This window comes from Felis catus, chromosome B3, assembly GCF_018350175.1.
Source record: "Felis catus isolate Fca126 chromosome B3, F.catus_Fca126_mat1.0, whole genome shotgun sequence".
Taxonomy (NCBI): domain Eukaryota; kingdom Metazoa; phylum Chordata; class Mammalia; order Carnivora; family Felidae; genus Felis; species Felis catus.
Window position 1 is genome coordinate 104,436,962 of NC_058373.1, and position 16,516 is coordinate 104,453,477.

At 44.0% G+C, this 16,516-nt stretch overlaps 1 long non-coding RNA gene across 3 annotated transcripts in view; it reads left to right on the forward strand.

Moving 5' to 3' along the window:
• The window catches only part of LOC123386101, a 92,521-nt gene that overhangs the window by 30,623 nt on the left and 45,382 nt on the right, over positions 1-16,516 (forward strand). The window lies entirely within an intron of this gene.

The following is a 16,516-nucleotide window of genomic DNA, read 5'->3' on the forward strand; positions in this document are numbered from 1 at the left end:
TTTAACTGAAGAATTTGTTTTCCAAATAGGAAAGGTAACAGTAGAGTGGCTAAAATAATTTTATTTTTCTTTCAATGACTTGAACTGCCTTTGATTAATTGCCTTTGATTCATATATTACAGGAGGGCAGGTAGACAGTAGAATTTCTTTCCTGGGGACAAGGGGACAAACTTTTTCTTCTTCTTTTTTTGAAGTATATAGTTGAGATACAATTTTATATTCGTTTCAGGTGGACAACACAGTGATTTCACAATTCTGTACATTACACTATGCTCATCATGATAAGAGTAGTTACCATCTGTCACTATACAAGGTTATTACAATATTATTGACTATACACACTATGCTGTACTTTTCATCTCTGTGACTTACTTTTTTTAAAAAATTTTTTATACAATTTATTGTCAAATTGGTTTCCATACAACACCCAGTGCTCATCCGAACAGGTACCCTCCTCAATGCCCATCATCCACTTTCCCCTCTCCCCCACCCCCCTTCAACCCTCAGTTTGTTCTCAATATTTAAGAGTCTCTCATGGTTTGCCTCCTTCCCTCTCTGTAACTTCTTTTTCCCCCTTCCCCTGCCCCCTGGTCTGCTGTTAAGTTTCTCAGGATCCACACAAGAGTGAAAACATATGGTATCTGTCCATGACTTACTTTATATCTGGAAGTTTGTACCTCTTAATCCCCTTCACTTATTTCTCTCATTCCTCCAGCAAACACCAGTTTGTTCTCTGCATTTATGTTCTATTTTTGTTTGTTTGTTTATTTGTTCTGTTTTTTAGGTCCCGCATATAAGTGAAATCATATGGCATTTGTCTTTCTCTCTGACTTATCTCACTTAGCGTAATAACTCTAGCCCCATCCATGTTGTTGCAAATGACAAGATCTTTTTTTTTTAATGTTTATTTATTTTTGAGAGAGAGTGGGAGTGGGAAGGGCAGAGAGAGAGGGAGACAAAGAATCCGAAGCAGACTCCAGGCTCTGAGCTGTCAGCACTGAGCCCGATGCGGGCTCGAACTCATGAACCGTGAGATCATGACCTGAGCCGAAGTTGGACGCTTAACTGAGTCACCGAGGTGCCCCAAGATCTTAAATCTTATTCTTTTTTTATGCCTAAGTAATATTCCAGTGTGTGTGTGTGTGTGTGTGTGTGTGTGTGTGTGTGCCCTGCATCTTCTTTATCCATCCAAGTGATGGACACTTGGGCTGCTCCTATATCTTGGCTTGTAAATAATGCTGCAACATGCATAGGGTGCAGGTATCTTTCCAAATTAGTGTTTTCTCTTTCTTTGAGTAAATACCCAGGGATAAACTTCTTGAATAAATGGTTCAAATAAACGTTAAGTTCTCAAAGACAGCTTATTTTAAATTTTTTTATGTTTGTTTATTTATTTTGAAAGTGGGGGAGGGGCAGAGAAAGAGGGAGAGAGAGAGAATCCCAAGCAGGCTCTGCAGTGTCAGCACAGAGATGGACGTGGGGCTCAATCCCACGAACCGTGAGATCATGACCTGAGCTGAGAATAAGAGTCTGGTGGTTAGCCGACTGAGCCACCCAGGCATCCCTCAAAGATAGCTTGTTGACAATGTTTTAAAAATGGGCAAAAAAGACTGGAAGAAAATGTGCTGAAAGGTCAAGTAGTAATTTTTGAATGGTGGAATTATGTGGGTGATTTTTATTTTATTTTTCAAATTTAGAAACAAAACTGAATTTCAAGGTTTAATTGCTCATGATCACAGATTTCTTAGGTTTTCATTATTTCCCTATTGAGAAGTTTAGAGAAATATATTTTTTATTTGTTTACTTTTGCAAAATCTATTTGCTAAGGGGCTCCCTTGGATTTAGAGGATCTCACTAGCCAAGAGAGTTCATCTAAAAAGATACTCAAGCTTAATTTTTTCCTACTTATCCCCTTTGCTTTTTACACTGTGGCAGAAAGACTTGTAAGAAAGAATCATGTATTAACAGTACCTGCAAGCAAATTTACCTCTGGCAACTGGAGACTAGTTTAATTACAAATATTGAAATACTTGAATCAGCTTTCTCTCTGGATACAGTCAGTTTAAGTATTTTTAAGGGAAGGAGAAGGATGGCAAATGAACGGATAACGAGAAATCGTGCTGGAAATGGTGGACTTTATGGACCAGTGAGAAGGGTGCTGTCCTCAACTTTAGCCTCATTATTATTTAATTTCAAGAGACTATATCTGTGGAGAATATGAGACTTTGTGAAGGAAGTTGGATATTTGTTGAGGAAATGAGGTCGAAGAAGTGGATTTATACCGTGTTTGTTTCTCTTTTTATTACTGGCCGCTCTCAAGCTGTAACTTGCAGGGATTACTTACCCATTCCGTGCCTCAATTTCCTCATTTGCAAGATGGGGTTAATAATACTTCATGAAGAATTTATCAACTGGTTCCATGTGGAGCCCTAAGCATAATATCTGACATAACATTAAGCTCTCAATTAACATTAGCCAGTATTCTCCTCCTCATGAGAAAGTATTGCAACACATCTACATGTGATAGGAGAGTCCTCACTACTATTGGCATCCATTAAAATAGACATATTCCTGTCTAAAGGAGTTTACACCTAAGTATAAAAGAGACGAATGAGGAAAGTGTACATTACTTGGGCCCCTGGGAAAACAGTGGTGCTTAAGGACTATCATTAAAAAAATGTTCAGAGGCTGAAAGGAGTTTTATAAGGATGATGGTGAAAAATAATTTCACTAAAAGAGGAAATCCAGAATTTAATCTCACCTATGGGGTTATATGTAAGATGTAATTTCTTAACCGTAAGACTGGAAAACACTGAAAGGTTCTCACCCACCAAAACGTGGACTCCGAGACTATCAATGATGTGTAGAATGATCCCTCCCCAGTTCTAGCCTGGTTATGAATATGCATTACTGTGTGTAAAGGTGATAACATGATGCTATTTGTAATAGAATGGTGAATATGAAATGAGAACATAAGTTTATCAGTCTCTTAAAAAAATTTTGTTCAAGTTTATTCATTTTGAGAGAGACAGAGTGAGCTGGGGAGAGGCAGAGAGAGAGAGGGAGAGAGAGAATCCCCAGCAGGCTCCGCACTGTCAGCGTGGAGCCTGTTGCAGGGCTCGAACTCACGAGACCGTGAGATCATCACCTGAGCTGAAACCAAGAGTCGGATGCTTAACAGACTGAGCCACCCAGGTGCCCCACCACGTGTGCTACACGTGCAAGTGAGGGATTGAAGCCCCCAACTTGGAGCAGCACCATAGGCAACCAGTACACGGAGCTCCCAAGTGATACCCGTGCCGCAGAAGCTCAGAGTGCTTGGACCTTTCTTTGAATGCCTTCCATCAAGACACTCCCTTCTTCAAGACAAGGAATGAGCCAAGCACCTATTAGCCCTATTCTTAACCTTCCTCCTCAGCCTTTACATCCATCCGAAGGAAGGAGATAAAGCTACAAAGCTGCTTTTCACGGCCAGAAATCTCTGCTTTTGTTCTTGCTTTACACCTAACTGGCCTTGTGCAAAGCTTAAGGAATCTTGTGCAGTGAATTTAAATTCCACAGAAACTCAATATACACTCATTGGAGATATGTGGATTTTCCTGCTCTCTAATAGTAGAAAGTTTTACATTTGAACGACAGAGGGCTTTATGTAGAAGCTTGGGATCAGAGAGTGGGTGAGGTGATCTCTACATTTCCTTACAGCTAGATCTACTCTATAATATCTAATCAGAGCTGGCAAGACCACAGCTATTTTTTTTTCTTGTGTGAAGACTTTTCCTAGCTGGATTTATAGGACTGTGATTTGATAACTCTTGTCTTAGTTTTGGTGGACTTCCCAAGGGTCATTCCCACTCTCTTGACTCTCCACCTTGATTAGATGGCTCTTGGAGATAAGGAGACTGGGCCAAAGAAAGGCATATTTTCTGCAGGGAGCTCAGCAGGTGCTATGTGATCAAAAAGGAAGTGGTGAGTGCAGTAGTGGTAGGTTCTGAGTAGCTACAGACAAATAGAAAAGTATACAAATGCTCAATGGCTGTGTATATTACCGGGTAGTGCATTATAAAATTCAAACAGCCTAATATTGGACAAATGAGTTTCTTAGTGGGCTATGGATATATACATTGGATGTTTTATATTATGCAGATGATGTATGGTGAGGTGATTTTCCTTAGGGTAGGATGGTGGTGGTTTGGAGTCAGTTTGGTTACACTGCCTTTTGATCCTTTAGCATGCAATTTCCTCGGAAAGGCTTCAAACAGGATTTAAAACCACACATATATAACTATTCCTTAGGGTTGAATTTAATTTCACACCTGGGTTAATTACTATGCATTGGCTGTTCCGTAAGTGGGGTTTTAAATCCTAAATGTTTATAGGATTCCTAAATTATGCTTCTAATAATGTTACAGGCTTTTCTGCAATTGATCTGTAATGGCTAAGCAATCACTGGAGTCTTTTCAGCAATGTGAATTATGTGTTTGGATGCCAACTAAGCAGAGTTGATGTATGACCCAAACCTTAATTTTCCTCCTAGTGATTATTTCCCTCTCTATTTATCCATACATTGAGCATGAGGGTGACAGTACAGCCAGAATTACTTGGTGGAAGTGCTGAAGTGAAACAAATGGGAAAAGGGTGACTTGGAGCTTTTTAAAAAAATAAACCATTACATGAGATCAGTTGGATCAAATTTATATCGTTACCTAAATCTGCAAGGGCATTATTGAATGCTAAATGCTAAATGCTAAAACCTAACATCACAAACCCGCTACTCTGAAGACAGCCAGTGCCTACATGAGTTTCTTAAAATGGATTGCTAATGGATTTCACTCAGGTCAAGGAGTTTTTCTATATTTTATCTCTCATTGGGAGAACATCAGCCTTTGGTTATAATGATCTTTTTAAAGACGTCTTTAGGAAACCTTCCTGCTTTCTTCCTTCCCTCCCTCCCTTCTTTTGCTAAAATAAGGTTACATTTTAACTATTGTCCACAGTTTGTCTCAGGAATTTACACTGAAGTTTAACCTTTAATCTACCTTCTCTGGTCTAAACAGTCACTGAGGCTATGGGTCTAAATTGCAGATCCTGCATTTTTTCCCCCTAAGGCAAAAGGCTTCTTCTTACTAATGTCTACTAAAACCAAAACATTTTAGAGTCTTTTTTTTCCCTTTAGAAATTTAAATTGTGGGCCCAGAAGTGAAAATGAGAGCTTTTAGCTTTCAAGAAGGCATAAAAACAAGGTAGAGGTGTGCACGGTAAGCCAGACGTCCCAAAGCTCAGGGTCGGCCAAAGTGGTCCAGAGTGAAGCACTAGTGGCAGGTATCAACTGAACTAAATGCTAGTCAGACCATTGCTAGCGTCCAAGTTCATAAACCTCCATTGTCACTGATGTGCTGTAAAATGCATTTTCTCTGGGTTCTGCACAGGTCAAGGATGTCTCTTTGCTCAGGCAAAGTCTGTATTTTATTTATTTTTAATTGCTTCGGGAGGAAATGTAGAGGAAACCAAATAAAGAGACCTTCCCAAAAGATTTTCCTTTCCCTTCATTGCCTCCCATATTATATTTCTTTCCCATTAAATGCAACGCCACCCAAAGGAGAAATACCACCCTCACTGCTCTGGCCTTCTGTCTGATAGTCTTCATTTGTCCAGGTGGCCCAGGAAACCTGATCTGGCTCAGGTCACTTGGAAGTGCGGTGAGGACAGCAAGCTTCTTGTTACCTGTGGCTGAGCTCCTGGCCACTCTGACCTCATGTATTACTTTCCTCAGGGCAGAAATTATGTGTCTGTGATGACATCCAGTCTTAACGTATAGAGCAAGTTTCTGCTTTTCTTTCCTTTTCCTTTCTTTCCTTTCTTTCTAAAATGCAAACAGAAAGCAAATCAGCGTGGTTACTAAACAAACGGATATAGGCAAAGAAGTTGCTAACCTGAAATTTGCTTCCTTGGCTCCAATTTGTATCCTAGGAAAGGACACAAATCTTGGTGCATCTTGCTTAGAACAATAGAATAATAGAACGACAGGCTCAATCTTAGTTTACTCCACCTGCTTCTCTCGGGAAGGAAAAAATGTAACCCAGAAGTCGTCAGGGTTCTTCTGAGAAGAAATTTACCGAGAATCTCCCATCCCAATACCCATTTGGACCCATACTCCTTCTAAAGTAGTTCTAAGAGCAGTACACAAAGCCTTGCTAACAGTTTTGGCAAGCTGCCTGATCTTAGGGCTTATGGCTTGTTCTGATCTTGGCAGCAAAGCTCAAGCATGCCCAAGCAAGGCAGGGGCTTAGGATTCTCTTTATTAGCATATACAGTTTCCCACGGGTCTTTTCCAGGGCTCTCTCATTTTTCCCGTGGAAGGTTAGGTCGCTGGTACTGGATTCATAGGCAGCCAGGTGCTCCCTCAGACCTTTGTCCCTTCTAGATGTTTCTTGCTACAACTAGCATGACACCCTCTGTGGGATTTTACACTTAGACCTCAGATGACTGCAAGCAGAAAGCACTAGTTAATTACTACGTAACAGTTCACAGCCACGGTGGCTACAATGCATAACCTCTGTGTAACCAAAGTCTCTAGGGGTATCTCCAACTTCCTTGCCTGTTGCTCCTGGGGAAGCAAGGCAGGGAGGCTGCTGTTGCTGAGAAGCTGGAGGCAGCCCACTGACTGCACCAGGCACTACCTGGCAAGAATCTGACATGAATGAGACACAGCACTTAAGACCCCTACTGGATTCAAAATCCAGGAGTGATGAATGAAAGGGAAGGAGGGGGGGGGGCAGAACTTGGATCTCTAGAACACTACTAATAGCTGCAGTTTGGTGAGTACCTCAACAGCTTCCCACTGCCTGTAGGGTAAAAGCCAAACGCATTTAGGTGGTGTTAGACAAGGCTTCCAGTACAAGTGGTTTCTTTGGGATGTGCTCCTAGAAAACAGGGGGTATGTGTCGGGGTGGGGGGTGGGGGAAGTAATTCAGAAAAGGAAAAAAACCACTACTAGGAATTTATCCCAAACGATACAGGAGTGCTAATTCATAGGGGCACGTGTACCGCAGTGTTTATAGCAGCGCTTTCAACAATAGCCAAATTATGGAAAGAGCCCAAATGTCCATCAACTGATGAATGGATAAAGAAGATGTGGTTTGTATATACAATGGAATACTACTTGGCAACGAGAAAGAATAGAATCCTTCCATTTGCAGCAACGTGGATGGAACTGGAGGGTATTATGCTGAGTGAAATAAGTCAGGCAGAGAAAGACAGATAGCGTATGTTTTCACTCATATGTGGAACCTGAGAGACTTAACAGAAGACCATGGGGTCTTTCGAACAGAGAGGGGGAGGCAAACCATAAGAGCCTCTTAAATACAGAGAACAAACTGAGGGTTGATGGAGGGGGGCAGAGGAGAGGGGAGAATGGGTGACGGGCATTGAGGAGGGCACTTGTTGGGATGAGCCCTGGGTGTTGTATGTAAGCGATGAATCATGGGAATCTACCCCCCAAACCAAGAGCACACTGTATGCACTGTCTGTTAGCCAACTGGACCATAAATTATATTTAAAAAAATAATAAAGCTAATAAGGGGGGTGTTCCCTAGCTTGTTCTACTGTGAGTGAGAAGAACTTAGTGCTCTGGGTTCATGGGAAATGAACATACTTCAGAGACACCCACCAGAGGGGCTATGTATATGTTCACTCCTGTCACTGGTCGAGAACTGTCAGGTAGACGGTAGAGAGATGTTGATTTCCTGGCACTTCCAGCTGGCCACACTCTTGAGGGCAGAGCAGGCTCTACCCATCGGAGAAAACCCCCAAGACCCAGGGTGATTAGTGCTGGCAGCGTGTCCAAAATGGCAAAGGCCTAGGGGATGGGGCTGGGCACCACCAGTCTCTGCTAAGCATGTCTTACTATATTCCCAAGCTGGCAGGCCTCCAGCCACTTTTCTGGCCTTAATTCAGGAAGACCAAGTATATGAGGGGCTTTGAATTTGGGGAGACGGTATTTCCAACAGGGTAGGTTAGGTGGTGTTATGTCAAGGAGCTGATCAGTGGTAAGCAGGAAGGCCTGCCATGATCAGACTTGTAGACATCCATAGGGAGGAGGTAGTGTGTACCTGGATCTGAAGTTGATACCCACTGACACTAGTTTTTTGGGTTTTTGTTTTTGTTTTAACATTTATTTATTTATTTATTTATTTTGAGAGAGAGGAGAAAGTGAGAGAGTGATCTGATCGCATGAACAGGGGAGGGGCAGAGGGAGAGGAAGAGAGAGAATCCTAAGCAGGCTCTGCATCATCAGCGTAGAGCCCAAGGCAGGGCTCGAACCCACAAACGAGGAGATCACGACCTGAGCCAAAGTCAAGAGTCAGACGCTTAACCGACTGAGCCACCCAGGCGCCCCAGTATGGCGGCTGGTTTCGGGCTCTCCCCTCTAGGTCGGTGCCCAACAGCCCTGTGAAGTAGAACTCATTATTGTCTTCTTGCAGGCAAGGATGTAAGGCTCGGGGAAGCTCAGTAACATGTCTGAGGCCACAGCCTTTTGTTTTGTTTTGTTTTGTATTTTTGGTTGTTCTATGTCTAAAATGTCAAATCTTTTCATTTAAAGCAACCCTCCCAGCTTTGCATGACATTGACATGCAGTCTCTTGATGAAGAGACTGTGGACTATCCCTTATTCTGGATCTGTTTCCTCTTGGTGACATTTAACTTGTTTCTCCAGCCCCTCAGTTGTCCATAAATTGGGACTTAGGTCTAAAGCCTTGTTGGATGCAGGTTCAATCAGTTAGCAATACTGATTCCAGCTGGTCCTGTATTGGGCAGACTGTGTCCACTGGGGAGGCTGGATGCTAAGGCTGCTCCATGGGTTTGCAAGGTGACGATCAAGCCATCCATTGCCATCCTGCTTTGTCCCCCCCCACCCCCCACCCCCGTACCAGCAGTGAGTAAAGGGTAGGGTGATACTTTCAAAGCCTGTGCTCCTAACTCTAATGCAACGGAACTATTTCAATCTCAAAGTTTCAAATTAGCGTGGACCATGACAAATCTGACTTCTACCAAGGGGCTGAGCTTGTTCTGACAGGAGTCTCAGGGCCTCTTTAAAAAAATAAATGGTTGGGGCGCCTGGGTGGCGCAGTCGGTTAAGCGTCCGACTTCAGCCAGGTCACGATCTCGCAGTCCGTGAGTTCGAGCCCCGCGTCAGGCTCTGGGCTGATGGCTCGGAGGCTGGAGCCTGCTTCCGATTCTGTGTCTCCCTCTCTCTCTGCCCCTCCCCCGTTCATGCTCTGTCTCTCTCTGTCCCAAAAATAAAATAAACGTTGAAAAAAAAATTTAAAAAAATAAATGGAGAAGAAGTGGGATGTCCGCCTTTGCATTTCCCTAGATCTGGCCATGATACACAGGCTTTATAACCTTATCTTTGCAGGTTCCACGTGAAGATATCAGTCAGGCCCTTGGGGCCACAGAGGTTGTACGCCTAGGGGGTCAGGACAGGGGACGTTACCACAGAGCCTAGAACGCTGGCCAAGGGGGAGGAACGGCTCCTCCTTTCGTGCATTTGCCTAGATTCATTCCAGATGATGCCGGCCCCCTTTGTCTCTCGTGCCAGCTGCTGCAGGTCTCAAACAAGCAAGGAAACTGCCAGCTCCCACTGCCAATTATGTCAAATGGGTCTATTATGCAATCAGATCTGCTCGAGCCCCAGAATAGACCCCAAAGCACCAAGTGATTTGATGCCATTCCCATGCACTCTGTTTTCATTAACGCTCTGCCTCGCCTGATGAGCTGTTCTACAATATCCAGGTGTATCCCGGGGCCGGAGTGGTACAGGGAGAGCCCAGGGCTGACGTGCTGCTGCCCCCCTGGAGGCAGGCTCCTCTGGCAGCACCTGTCATTTTCTCTGCACCATCACTGCCTGTCCTTGACATCCGGGTCCAGGGGAAAAGTTCATGGGCCCCTCCATTCCAAAAAAGTGACATCCGACTAATAATGATTGTGTTTGCTCTAAAGGGCAAGCATAGGGGTGTGGAGTACGTGACTGCAGGGCCAACCCACCTACAAGAAACTCTTAATGCCCTTCCCCCACTCACAGATCTTCCCAGGCCAGCAAAGGAGACATGGAAATATGCCTAAGAGAGAAAACTAGTTGCCCAGACTTTTGGTCACATGTGTGATCTTACCTTGTTTCTAGAGGGCAGGAAAGACATCTGTGTGAAAGAAACAACTTTTTTTTTTTTGATGTTTATTTATGTGTTTGGAGAGAGGGAAACAGAGAGCAGGGGAGGGGAGGGGCAGAGAGAGAGGGAGAAGAGAATCCCACGCAGGCCCCACACTCAGCATGGAGCCCAACTCGGGGTTCAATCCCACGAATGGCAAGATCATGACCTGAGCCAAAATCGAGAGCTGGACACTTAACCAACTAAGCCACACAGGTGACCCTGAAAAACCCAAGTTTTAAGGAAAGATGTTAAGGCTGAGGATCCAGGGCGAATGGCGGAGAACTGGCGTTGTCTGCCCTGTGGTCAGGGGAGCAGGGAAGTTGGAGTCGAGAAGATTAGGATTTAGGAAGATTGGTTTTACATTTGGAGGGACAGGGCCCTAGGAAACAGTGCCACGAAGTCAGGTCCAGAGCCGAGGGAGTGGCTGGCACAAAGATACAGTGGGGTTAGAGCATGTACCGGTCTAGAGGTGGGGCTGGAGTTTGGATCCCTTGAAGAGAAGAGGAATCCTTATCTGGGGAGGACTTACAGCGCTCATTCTTGTCAAATGGTTCGTGATACTTCCAGTTCTAGGGGGCCAGATTTCTTCAAAGTATATTCCTATTCGAAACACTTTTGTCTTCAGGAACTTTATCTTCATGGTTCTCATGATTAATGTGATTCTTACCTGCTTTTGGTTACTTACAACAATAGTAACTAGCGTGCAACAAGCTCTAACTCTACGGTAGACATTCTATACAATTTCTTAAATACATTATCTCATTTAATTCTCGCAGCAACACTATGATGGCAGTCCCGTTATTATTCCATTTTACCAAAGAGGAAATGGAAGCTTGCAGAGGCCAAGTCGCTCACCCAGAGTCGCATGGCATGTATTAATGTATTAACCAGGATATGAATTCCAGCATAGAATCCTAGCTCCGTCTTTTATTGTGTAGTAAATTATAAAGTCCTGCAGGGTCATGATCATACTCTGCTGTTTTTGGCCCCCACCCTCTAAACATTCAGTGCAGAACCTGTAACAGGTCCTTGTAAGCATTTATTGAAAGAATGGATAACTTCCCTGTACCCCTCCCTTCTGCCCCAGGCTCTGTGGAAAAGCACTCTGGGTGTGTAATTAGTTCTAGATCTTCAGAATAGTGTAAGGAAAAAAGTCCTTACATTCTCATTAGGCTCCTAATGAAGCTTTATTATAGGCACAAAGAAGAACAGCAGTGACCATTTTGGATTTTGTAGCCGTTGATATGGAATTGCCTTTACTGTAACGTACAAGCCCCTCCATTTGAAGACGATCTTGGATGCAGAAGCTGCTTTTTTTTTTTTTTATTATTTTTTTTAAATTTTTTTTTCAACGTTTATTTATTTTTGGGACAGAGAGAGACAGAGCATGAACGGGGGGGAGGGGCAGAGAGAGAGGGAGACACAGAATCGGAAGCAGGCTCCAGGCTCTGAGCCATCAGCCCAGAGCCCGACGCGGGGCTCGAACTCACGGACCGAGAGATCGTGACCTGAGCTGAAGTCGGACGCTTAACCGACCGCGCCACCCAGGCGCCCCAGAAGCTGCTTTTCAAAAGCCAAAACGTGTGTTGGGTGCAAATGTGGTATGAGGACTGTGGCATGCCTGCTACCCTGAAAGCTGAGGGACAACTCCCCTTCCTGTGGTCGGTCTGTGCTGCATCTATCCCAGCTGTGCAGGTGGAGATCTCCTCGCTTAGAAGGTGAAGGCGGGGGGGGGGGGGGGGGGGGGGGGGGGGGGGGGGGGCGCCTGGGTGGCTCAGTTGGTTAAGCGTCCGACTTTAGCTCAGGTCGTGATCTCACTGTTCATGGGTTCAAGACCTGCTCCTGGCTCTGTGCTGACAGCTCAGAGCCTGGAGCCTGCTTCAGATTCTGTGTCTTCCTCTCTCTCTGCCCCTCCTCGACTTGCGTTCTGTCTCTCAAAAATAAGTAAAAATGTTAAAAAAAAAATTTTTTTTTTTAAAGAAATCATTTGTGTCATGACTATAAAAACTGAGTAAAAAAATCTCCATATAACCAGAAGGACTGTTGAGCGGTGACTCATGCTCCCTGTGTGTTAAGCAATCCTTGACTCAGTCCACCTCCGGGAGAACGAAAGAGCTTGAAATGGGGTTTGACTGATGGGGCTTGGGCCCCTGTGCTGCAGAAGTTCTCATTCTGAGTCATTTGGGCCCTGACTTCCTCTGCTGCTGAGCAGCTGTTTTTCTGTTTTGTGTTGTTTTTCCTTTTTCCTTCTTTTCCAGGGTAGCTCAGAACAAGGTGACCAGTGCAGCATAGTGAAAGCGATGCACCTGGCCACCGAGAAGCCTGAGTTATGGCGTGGGCTCCTTCTCTAGCTAGCAATACTTGTTCCTACTTTGTTGATTCCTCCCCACATGCGAGGCATTGTATCGGGCACTTTAAGTGACCTAATGTAGAGGCAGTAGACTGAGTAGTTAAGAGCTTGGACTCAGGAGCCCACTGCCTGCTTTGAATGCTGCTCCCGTCACGTTTTAGCTGTGTAACTTAACATTTCTCGAAGCCTCAGTTCTGTGCCGTAAAAGGGGAACAATAATAGTTCCTACCCGACAGGGTTATTGTGAAAATTAAGTAAGTTAGTCTGTGTGGGGCACTGCAAGAGGGTCTGGCATGGTAGATGTTTATAAATGTTAAGTAATAACAGTAATAATAATAATAATAATAATAGTAATAATAAATAGAAATAAAGCCTCACCACTCTATGAAGTAGACAACTTTTGCTTTTATTTCAAAGATGAGGCAGTAGCGGCTCAAAGCAGTTCCCAAGCTACTAAGAGATGGAGTCTGGATTCCGGACCATGATCTTAACCCACAACACCTCCCTAGGCCTCAGTTTCCTCAACTGTAAAGTAAGGGGGCAGGGTGGGCTCCGAGTTTCCTTGGGACTCTTAACACTCTACAGGCCCACTGTGCTCTCCTCAGTTTCTCTTTTGAAGGGCTTTCTCCCTCTCCACTTCGAGTATATGCCCAGATCTGCCTACGTCTAAGAATTCTGCACTGGGCCTTTCAGTCTGTGACAGCTCCAACATGCCTCTCTTACCCGTAAGGCCCAGGTTAGAAACGGTGGAGACCACGCCCACTAACCTCTGCAGGCTTCTCATCCTGCTGCTCAGCTGCTGGGGCTCTCCTGAAGGTCAGACATGGCTCCCTTCTATCCAAAGCCATCCGCCTTTTCTTAGTTCTTCCTGACTCAGCATCTTTGCGGTATGTGACACGTCAAAATGTAATGATTTTTTTTTTTTTTAATTTTTAATGTTTATTTCTGAGAGAGAGAGAGAGAGAGAAACAGTGTGAGCGGGAAAGGGGCAGAGGGACGGAGATACAGAATCCAAAGGAGGCTCCAGGCTCTGAGCTGTCAGCACAGAGCCTGACTCAGGGTTTGAACCCACGAACCGTGAGATCATAACCTGAGCTGAAGTCAGACACTTAACTGACTGAGCCACCCAGGTGCCCCCGAAATGTAATGATCTTTAATCATGGCCAGGTTCTACCCTGCCAGAACCCTCTACATTTGGCAGGTCTCTTTCTCCCTCTTACTCTCTCTCAGACACATAAATAGTTTCAAGTAATTCATAACATTGTGCCGCTTTTTATCCCCCCAACTCAACCTTCTGTGTTGGAGATCTTCCCATGTCAATCACTAAGACCATCTTCTTTATTTTTTATTGCTATGCATTATTTCAGTATGGATGCACATAATTATTCCCTTATTGATGGACACCGAGGTTGTTTTCAATTCTTTGGTTGCAAACAATGTTTCAATGAGCATCCTTGAATATGCTTCTTTGGACATATTCAGTGTTTTTCCAGAGTAAATTTGACAAGACAGACTTGCTGGGTTATAGGACACTGCATTTTAATAGATTAGTTTTCTTTATTTTAGCTGCCACCTTTTAGCTCAGCCCAGCTCAAATCCAGGATTACGGCAGTTCCTAGTAGGGAGTCTCTTAGGCGATCCTATAGCAGCCTGTGATTCACCCTAAGCTGATTTTGCTGCTGACCAGGGGAATTCATTATCAGAGCTTTGGCTTTGTGTGTGTTTCGTTCCCTGTCTCAGTGGCTTGTCGTGATTTCCCCCATATCTGGGTCCCTGAACCCTGAACCTACATCCCTGAGACATCCAATACCTACCTGTTAGAATCGCCACCATTTACTGCTCTTATAGCCTCCCCCAACACACAGCCTAGGTGAACTCACCAGCACTTGGCCTCTGCTCTGACCTCGACTTGTAGGATTCTGATCTCACCTGTCCTTTTCCCTTAGTGTATTGGTATCACAGTCTCTACTAGAGTCCATATTCCTCAGCTCTAGTTGTGCTATTAATACCCTAAAATGACCCTTTTGGGGGCCTTCTGCTCTATCCTAAAGTTCTGTCTGGACTCAGCCACTTTCTAGCCTGGTGGTTGTCCAAGTCTACATACTGTTATTATCAGGTTTCACAGTATCACACAATACTGGTTATCTTCCATTTGTAACCATAACTCTGGGTTTTTTTCTTCAGTAAAAACTTCCTTTTTTCTTTTCCCTACTCTTTAATATTCTTCAAGCTTGGGTCTTTGTCCTCATATCCTTTCTTTTTTTTTTTTTAATTTTTTTTTTCAACGTTTATTTATTTTTGGGACAGAGAGAGACAGAGCATGAACGGGGGAGGGGCAGAGAGAGAGGGAGACACAGAATCGGAAACAGGCTCCAGGCTCCGAGCCATCAGCCCAGAGCCTGACGCGGGGCTCGAACTCACGGACCACGAGATCGTGACCTGGCTGAAGTTGGACGCTTAACCGACTGCGCCACCCAGGCGCCCCATGTCCTCATATCCTTTCTAAACACTTACTTCTTCAATATTTTCCTACTTTCACTTACCTTAATAGACGTAAATACGGTTTATTCTCAAACGTACATATCCAGCCTTCACCCTTCCCCATGTTCTATTACCGCATTTCCAATTGTCTACATAACACATCCATTTGGATGTTTCCCATCACTTCAATTTCAATATGTCTAAACCCAACAGAACCATCTGTTCCCAGCCTCACCCCATCTGTTCCCTTTCCAGTTTTCCCTGGTTCTGCGAATGACATCACATTTTCCTGATCACCCAGACTAGAAATCTTGGAATTATATCTGACTTATTTCTTTTCTCACCTCTTATATACAATCCATCAATCACCCTGCTGAAATTTTCTCCTTTGAAAATAACTTTGTGAGTGACTTTTGGTTGAAAGGGGGATTGTGTATATGCATTTTTCTCTGTTCCTTTCTGAAGTATAACTAAAATGGCAGTAAAGTTATGTTTTTAAAGGCAAAACCCCATGCAAGACAGGAAGAGGAGAAACCCATAAGTTGGAGAGTACATGGATGAATAATTTATTTAGCACACCCCCAAAAAGCTAAACTATAAGCCAAGAGCAGAAAAGATCCTAGGAGCATCCCAATTTTTACATCTCTGAGCAACTCAATGGCTTTGAAATTTGGAGATTCTTAGGTATATCAAGAAGTGGGGATGAAGGCAGGGCTGAAGAGATGGATAACTTGAAAGCCTTTTTTCAGACAGTTAGAACCCTAGTTGCCCTTCCCTAATGCTCCCCACCCCACAAAAAGACTAGAGATTTACCCTCTGGAACAATAGGTTTCTGACCTAGGGACACCAGTAACTATTACAGATTGGTGCTGTACCAAAAACAAGGTGATCAATGAAAAGTTTATGTACTGGGTGCTGAGACTTTTCATTCACTTCCCCTGCTAGTCCTCAGAGCTCAAGCCTCTCTGAGGTAGGAAATGGAAGGTATCTCTCTGGGGACTCTGGCTAGATCAAGAGAAAAAAAACCCTAGAGATACTGACACCAGAGAGGCCATAGTGACATGGCCTGGCCAAATCATCTTCCAGAAAAGCCTGCAATCAATAAACACATGTAATCAATTTTTAGTGCCCCACTTTTAAATACGGACAGAGAAGGATTGCCAGACATTTCTGGAAAGCCTTTAATATGAAAGGTGGAAGATAAAACAAACAAAAAATAAAGTGGAGGAAACAGAGAACATGCAGGGAGAAGAAAACTGGAGTGAAAAAACAACCTTCTATTAATATTTTCAAAGATTTAGGAGAATATTTTGCATCCATGAATAAGACTACAGATGCTATGTAGGAGGAGGAGGAGAAGGAGAAGGAGAAGGAGAAGGAGAAGAAGAAGAAGAAGAAGAAGAAGAAGAGGAGGAGGAGGAGGAGGAGGAGGGGGAAGAGGAAGAAGAAGAAGGAGGGGAGGGGGAAAGGGAATGGGA